Source organism: Triticum aestivum, chromosome 5D (assembly GCF_018294505.1).
Source record: "Triticum aestivum cultivar Chinese Spring chromosome 5D, IWGSC CS RefSeq v2.1, whole genome shotgun sequence".
Classification (NCBI taxonomy): domain Eukaryota; kingdom Viridiplantae; phylum Streptophyta; class Magnoliopsida; order Poales; family Poaceae; genus Triticum; species Triticum aestivum.
Window position 1 is genome coordinate 429,582,396 of NC_057808.1, and position 8,371 is coordinate 429,590,766.

Below are 8,371 nucleotides of genomic sequence, written 5' to 3' on the forward strand. Positions count from 1 at the left end.
GATCTCCATCTCCGAAGCACCCTCATGATCTCCATCGTTACCGGTTGACACCTTGATCTCCATCGTAGCATCATTGTCGTACCGCCAACTGTTGCTTCTACGACTATCGCTACCGCTTAGTGATAAAGTAAATCAATTACATGGCGATTGCATTTCATACAATAAAGCGACAACCATAAGGCTCCTGCCAGTTGCCGATCACGGTTACAAAACATGATCATCTCAAACAACAATTTATATCTCATCACTTCTTGACCATACCACATCACAACATGCCCTGCGAAAACAAGTTAGACATCCTCTACTTTGTTGTTGCAAGTTTTACATGGCTGCTACGGGCTTCTAGCAAGAATCGTTCTTACCTACGCATCAAAACCACAATGATTTTTTTCAAGTGTCACTACACCACGACACTCAAAGCACCGTCAAACAATCTGTCGACATATATCACCTAAGGCGACACATTTAGTGTCGGCAAAGACCTTTCCTGACAGAAAGGAGTTGTCCCTATAGTCCTGCCAGGATAGGTCTTTCCCGACAGATAAATCTCTACCGACAGACAGTGTGACACCGTTGGTGAGATCTACGCCGACATACATTTTTACACCGACAGACGTTTATACACCGATAGTTCATCTGACAGTGTGCTATGGCGACAGATGGTGCAACGCCCATTGATATGCCGACAGTTCATGTGACAGTGTCTTACGCCGACACATTATGCGTCATCCAATACTTATTCCGACAGACTTGCTGTCAGTGCGTACATTTCAGTATAATTGCAAATGTACCATATATTAACATGAAATCAATTCATGTTCAGTACCCAATACATATACAAACATTTGCACTCTTGTATTCATCACAAGATACCATTAATTAATGCATTCATTCGACATGTATAGAGGATTTGTTAGTTTTCTTCACTCAAGTTAGCTACACGCATTAAGGAAATACATAAGTCAACATTCGAGTCATGTCCTCTAATAAAATATGATGGCCAAGTCCTAAGAGACTAAATGTTCGATCACCACCAGAAAAAATTATGGAAGAGACCAAGTCTTCTATCCCCAAGCTGAGATCAACTTCCATATGAACAAAATGTGACAACCATGTTATGACCAAAAGCAGTCACCGGAACATCTTAGATCAACTTGTGAACTTGCTACTTTCCTCCTTTTGTCCCTGCAAAAGAACTCGTATGTTTGAGCAATCTTAGGAAATGACAATTTATGCACTCATTGATAAAGCAATCAGATCTGTTCTAATGCATTAGGAATAAGAACATAATTGTAGTTTTACATACTTCCATTTGAAGTTCCTCAACCAGCAAATAATCAGATATGCCCTTGTAAATATACATGTACTAGCAGTCATATATGTAGCAGCAGGAAGTGCACTTGCACATGCATCTCGTTTTCCTTGATAACAGATGCACTCTTGTTAGGCATCTAGGAGCTAGATCGGGTAATACATATATTACCAGATGTCTACTATGAGTAATTGTTGCGACGATCTGCACACAACTTCCAATAAAATCATGCCTACATTTACTACATGCTCTCAGTTCGTCCATAGTCCATTTGGTAATCGATTCACAAACATCTGAGAATTAGCATTCTATAAAAGTTTACCATTCAATTACTGACACGAGCAAAACTCCTATGAGTTACGTCCTTTGACTGGGAAAAAACATAAATATGTGTGAAAAAATGGTATATATAATAAGGAAGTGTTGAATGTAAACAATTGCAAGTACACAATCGTTTTGTTTTTCTTGGGTGGCCGTGATGACCCTCGTACTTCCCCAGTAGTCCTTATATCTCCTCCTATTCCTATATTCTTTTTTGGTTCCATAAGAGCTCTCATCTGGGACCTTATTTTCCACAACATTGGCAAGCCATCATCATACACAAGGACCTCTCACTTTCTGCTCCTGTTTCCGTCAGCGTTTTCCCTGCAAATGGCACATATTAGAACATGATTTTACAGACAATAGTAGAGAAAAATCACAAAAATTATATGAATCAAAGTTTACATGTGAAACTGTCGATTAGACAACTGGTCCAGGTCGTTGCTTTGTACACTCACGAACTAGGTCACCACCGCCATGAACCAGGCCGCATGCGCCCGCCTACACTAGTACATGCGCTCCCTTCCAGTCCGTACAAGCCTAAGCCATTCCTAAATCACCCTAAAATTACCCAAACTGAAATAAGCTGACATAAACTTGTTCAAACTAGATGGACCTAATGGGCAATAACAGTTTTGAAGGGAAAAACTAAAAGAGTCAACGATGAAGCTTACCTACAGTAGCCAGATGTGGAAACGGGGTAGGACAGATGGGGTAGGGGAGCTGTCGCCGGTGTTGGAAGAGGGGCAGTGGGGCGACTCCTTGGCAGAGTATGGTAGGTCGCTTCCTCGGTCTGCAGGTTGCGGGGCGGCCCCTCAGATTGTAGAGTACCTCCCCTTGGAGGCCGTGGCGACGGGAGGCAGATCTGGGCCGGAGGCCGTGGCGGCGCGAGACAGGTCGTAGTCTGGAGAGGTGGTGGCGTGAGGATGGTCAGATCCAGATGCCGTGGCGGCGCGAGGCAGGTCAGAGTCGGGTCGGTGGCGGCGCGAGACAGGTCGTAGTCTGGAGAGGTGGTGGCGTGAGGATGGTCAGATCCAGACGCCGTGGCGGCGCGAGGCAGGTCAGAGTCGGGTCGGTGGCGGCGCCAGGCAAGTAGAGGACGGAGCATATGGCGGCGTGAGCAAATCGGCCGGCAAGGTGGGGGCGGGGGCAGGGGCGGCTTGTGGCTTAGGTTTCGCTGGCGGGATATGTGGTCTGTGTGAGAGAGATAAGATGGGGGATTGGGGCCACGCGGATACCTAGCGAAAATTTTGGAGTTATCGCTTCGCGGGTGGTTCCATGACCCACGTGACTAGATATTAGTGGGCCAGCTATGAAGAAACGCCGACACATTTTTCATCACAAAGAACCACCGACACACAATCTAATGGTAAAAGAAACCTATGCCAACACATATTATGTCTGCAAACCATTACGCTATGCCGACAGATAGATTGTCAGAAGTATAGAGGAACACGAACAATCAGTGTGTTGGTATAGTTTGGGACAAAAAGAGTGTCCGTGATGCACACTTATGCCGACAGATGCATGTTGCCCTTGTGGTGTCGTGGTGTAGTGTGTGCTTTTTAACCTTCAACAAGGACCGGGCGTAGTCAAACTCGATTCAACTAAAGTTGGAGACACTGACACCCGCTAGCCACCTGTGTGCAAGGCACGTCGGTAGAACCGGTCTCATGAACGCCGTCATGTAATGTCGGTCTGGGCCGCTTCATCCAACAATACCGTCGAATCAATGTAAGACGTTGCTGGTAAGTAGTATGACTATTATCGCCCACAACTCTTTGTGTTCTACTCGTACATATAACATGTACGCATAGACCTGGCTCTGATACCACTGTTGGGGAACATAGTATTTTAAAAAAATTCTACGATCACGCAAGATCTATCTAGGAGAAGCATAACAACGAGCGGGAAGAGTGTGTCTACGTACCCTCGTAGACCGAAAGCGGGAGCGTTTAGTAACGCGGTTGATGCAGTCGAATGTCTTCGCGATCCAACCGATCCAAGCACCGAACGTACGGCACCTCCATGTTCAGCACACGTTCAGCTCGATGACGTCCCTCGAGCTCTTGATCCAGTTGAGGACAAGAGAGATTTTCATCAGCACGGCGGCGTGGCGACGGTGGTGATGAAGTTACCGGCGCAGGGCTTCGCCTAAGCACTACGACGATATGACCGAGGTGTGTAACTGTGGAGGGGGGCACCACACACGGCTAAGAGAAGACTTGGTGTGCCTTTGGGGTGCCCCCCTCCCACGTATATAAAGGAGGGGGGAGGAGGAGGCCGGCCCAAGGGGGCGCACCAGGTGTGGGGAGTCCTACTAGGACTCCCTAGTCCAAGTAGGATTCCCCCTCTTTCCTTTTCCGGAGTAGCAAAGGGGAAAGAGAGGAGGAGTAGGAGAGGGAAAGGGGGCGTCGCCCCACCCCTTGTCCAATTCGGACTGGCAAGGCGGGGCGCCACCTCTTGGCCGGCCCTCTCTCTTCTCCACTAAGGCCCATGATGGCCCATTAACTTCCGGGGGGGGGGGGGGTTCCGGTAACCCCCAGTACTCCGAAACTCATCCGTCCGGTGTCCGAATGTAACCTTCCAATATATGAATCTTTACCTCTCGAACATTTCGAGACTCCTCGTCATGTCCGTGATCTCATCCGGGACTCCGAACAAACTTCGGTCATCAAATCACATAACTCATAATACAAATCGTCATCGAACGTTAAGTGTGCGAACCCTACGGGTTCGAGAACTATGTAGACATGACCGAGACACATCTCCGGACAATAACCAATAGCGGAACCTGGATGCTCATATTGGCTCCTACATATTCCACGAAGATCATTATCAGTCAAAGAGCATAGCAACATACGTTGTTCCCTTTGTCATCGGTATGTTACTTGACCGAGATTCGATCGTCGGTATCATCATACCTAGTTCAATCTCGTTACCGGCAAGTCTCTTTACTCGTTCCGTAATGCATCATCCCGTAACTAACTCATTAGTCACATTGCTTGCAAGGATTAGAGTGACGAGCATTACCCAGAGGGCCTAGAGACACCTCTCCTATACACGGAGTGACAAATCCTAATCTTGATCTATGCCAACCCAGCAAACACCTTCGGAGACACCTGTAGAGCATCTTTATAATCACCCAGTTACGTTGTGACGTTTGATAGCACACAAGGTGTTCCTCCGGAATTCGGGATTTGCATAATCTCATTGTCAGAGGAACATGTATAAGTCATGAAGAAAGCAATATCAATAAAACTAAACGATCATTATGCTAAGCTAACGGATGGGTCTTGTCCATCACATCATTCTCTAATGATGTGATCCCGTTCATCAAATGACAACACATCTCTATGGCTAGGAAACTTAACCATCTTTGATAAACGGGCTACTCAAGTAGAGGCATACTAGGGACACTCTGTTTGTCTATGTATTCACGCATGTACTAAGTTTTCGGTTAATACAATTCTAGCATGAATAATAAACATTTATCATGATATAAGGAAATAAAAATAACAACTTTATTATTGCTTCGAGGGCATATTTCCTTCAGTCGGCCTACATGACCGCCGCAAGGGGCCGCGCCGCCCCTACCTAGGGTTCGTCCGCCGGTCGTGTTGACCGGCTGTGATAACCCACAAGTATAGGGGATCACAACAGTTTTCGAGGGTAGAGTATTCAACCCAAATTATTTGATTCAACACAAGGGGAGCCAAAGAATATTCTCAAGTATTAGCAGTTGAGTTGTCAATTCAACCACACCTGAAAGACTTAATATCTGCAGCAAAGTATTTAGTAGCAAAGTAGTATGGAAGTAACGGTAACAGTGGCAAAAGTAACAGTAGCAGTTTTTGTAGCAATCGTAACTGTGGCTACGAAAAAGTAACTAAGCAAAGATAAATATGTGAAATGCTCGTAGGCAATGGATTAATGATGGATAATTATGTCGGATGTGATTCCTCATGCAACAGTTATAACATAGGGCGACACAGAACTAGCTCCAGTTCATCAATGTAATGTAGGCATGTATTCCGAATATAGTCATCCGTGCTTATGGAAAAGAACTTGCATGCCATATTTTGTCCTACCTCCCATGGCAGAGGGCTCCTATTGGAAACTAAGGGATATTAAGGCCTCCTTTTAATAGAGTACCGGACCAAAGCATTAACACTTAGTGAATACATGAACTCCTCAAACAACAGTCATCACCGGGAGTGGTCCCGATTATTGTCACTTCGGGGTTACCAGATCATAACACTTAGTAGGTGACTATTAACTTGCAAGATAGGATCAAGAACTCACATATATTCATCAAAACATAATAGGTCCAGATCTGAAATCATGGCACTCGGGCCCTAGTGACAAGCATTAAGCATAGCAAAGTCATATCAACATCAATCTTAGAACATAATGGATACTAGGGATCAAACCCTAACAAAACTAACTCGATTACATGGTAAATCTCATCCAAGCCATCACCGTCCAGCAAGACTACGAGGAATTACTCATGCAAGGCGGTGAGCATCATGAAATTGGTGATGGAGGATGGTTGATGATGACGATGGCGACGGATTCCCCTCTCGGGAGACCCGGACGGACTCCAGATCAGCCCTCCCAAGGAAGATTAGGGCTTGGCGGCGGCTCCATATTGTAAAACGCGATGAATCCTTCTCTCTGATTTTTCCTCCCCGAAAGTGAATATATGAAGTTGGGGTTGAGGTCGGTGGAGTCCCAGGGGGCCCACGAGACAGGGGGGCGCGCCTGGGGGGGGCGCCCTCCACCCTCGTGGACAGGGTGTGGCCACCCTGATGCTGATTCTTTCGCCAATATTTTTCTTTAAATCCAAAACGTGTCTCCGTGGGTTTTCAGGTCATTCCGAGAACTTTTATTTCTGCACAAAAATAACACCATGGCAGTTCTGCTGAAAACAGCGTCACTCCGGGTTAGTTCCATTCAAATCATGCAAGTTAGAGTCCAAAACAAGGGCAAAAGTGTTTGGTAAAGTAGATACGTTGGAGACGTATCAACTTCCCCAAGCTTAAACCTTTTCTTGTCTCAAGCAATTCAGTTGACAAACTGAAAGTGATAAAGAAAAACTTTTACCAACTCTATTTGATCTTGTTGTTGCAAATATGTAAAGCCAACATTCAAGTTTTCAGCAAAGATTATGAACTAACCATATTCACAATAACATTTAGGTCTCATGTTTACTCATATCAATGGCATAATCAACTAGCGAGCAATAATAATAAATCTCGGATGACAACACTTTCTCAAAACAATCATAACATGATATAACAAGATGGTATCTCGCTAGCCCTTTCTGAGACCGCAAAACATAAATGCAGAGCACCCCTGAAGATCAAGGACAGACTAGACATTGAAATTCATGGTAAAAGAGATTCAGTCACATTCATACTCAATGTAAATTAATAGCAATGCATGCGAATGACAGCGGTGCTCTCCAACTGGTGCTTTTTAATAAGAGGATGATGACTCAACATAAAAGTAAATAGATAGGCCCTTCGCAGAGGGAAGCAGGGATTTGCAAAGGTGCCAGAGCTCGAGTTTTTAAACAGTGATAAATAATATTTTGAGTGGCATACTTTCATTGTCAACATAACAACCAAGAGATCTCGATATCTTCCATGCTACACACATTATAGGCGGTTCCCAAACAGAATGGTAAAGTTTATACTCCCCCACCACCAACAAACATCAATCCATGGCTTGTCTGAAACAACGGGTGCCGTCCAACTAACAATAATCCTGGGGGAGTTTTGTTTGCTATTATTTTGATTTGATTTGAGGATGGGACTGGGGATCCCGGTTACCGGCCATTTTCTCGTGAGTGATGAGCGGAGTCCACTCATCGTGAGAATAACCCACCTAGCATGGAAGATATAGGCAGCCCTAGTTGATACATGATCTATTCGAGCATACAAAACAGAATTTCATTTGAAGGTTTAGAGTTTGGCACATACAAATTTACTTGGAACGACAGGTAAATACCGCATATAGGAAGGTATGGTGGACTCATATGGAATAACTTTGGGGTTTACGGAAGTGGATGCACAAGCAGTATTCCCTCTTAGTACAAGTGAAGGCTAGAAAGAGACTGGGAAGCGACCAACTAGAGAGCGACAACAGTCACGAACATGCATTAAGATTAATCAACAATGAGTGCAAGCATGAGTAGGATATAAATCGCCGTGAACATAAATATCGTGGAGGCTATGTTGATTTTGTTTCAACTACATGCGTGAACATGTGCCAAGTCAAGCCACTCGAATCGTTCAAAGGAGAATACCACCCTATCATACCACATCACAACCATTTTCATAGCATGTTGGCACGCAAGGTAAACCATTATAAACTCCTAGCTAATTAAGCATGGCATGAGCAACTATAATCTCTAATTGTCATTGCAAACATGTTTCATTCATAATAGGCTGAATCAGGAATGATGAACTAATCATATTTACAAAAACAAGATAGGTCGAGTTCATACCAGCTTCTCTCATCTCACTCAGTCCATCATGTATCGTCATTATTGCCTTCCACTCACACGACCGAACGGTGTGGATAATAATAATAGTGCACGCGCATTGGACTGAGCTGGAATCTGCAAGCATTTAATACAAGGGAGAAGACAAGGTAATATGGGCTCTTAGTTAAATCAACAATAATGCATATGAGAGGCACTCAACATTTTCATCATGGTCTTCTCCTCTC

General features: G+C 44.6%; 1 long non-coding RNA gene across 1 annotated transcript; it reads right to left on the reverse strand.

Annotated features, from left to right (window-relative positions):
- Positions 1-904: 904 nt before the first annotated feature.
- On the reverse strand, positions 905-2,798 carry LOC123122409 (uncharacterized). Its single transcript, XR_006460210.1, has 3 exons — positions 2,308-2,798; positions 2,039-2,194; positions 905-1,957 (listed from the first exon to the last, which is right to left on the reverse strand). It is a non-coding gene; the product is annotated as an uncharacterized lncRNA (long non-coding RNA).
- Positions 2,799-8,371: the final 5,573 nt, after the last annotated feature.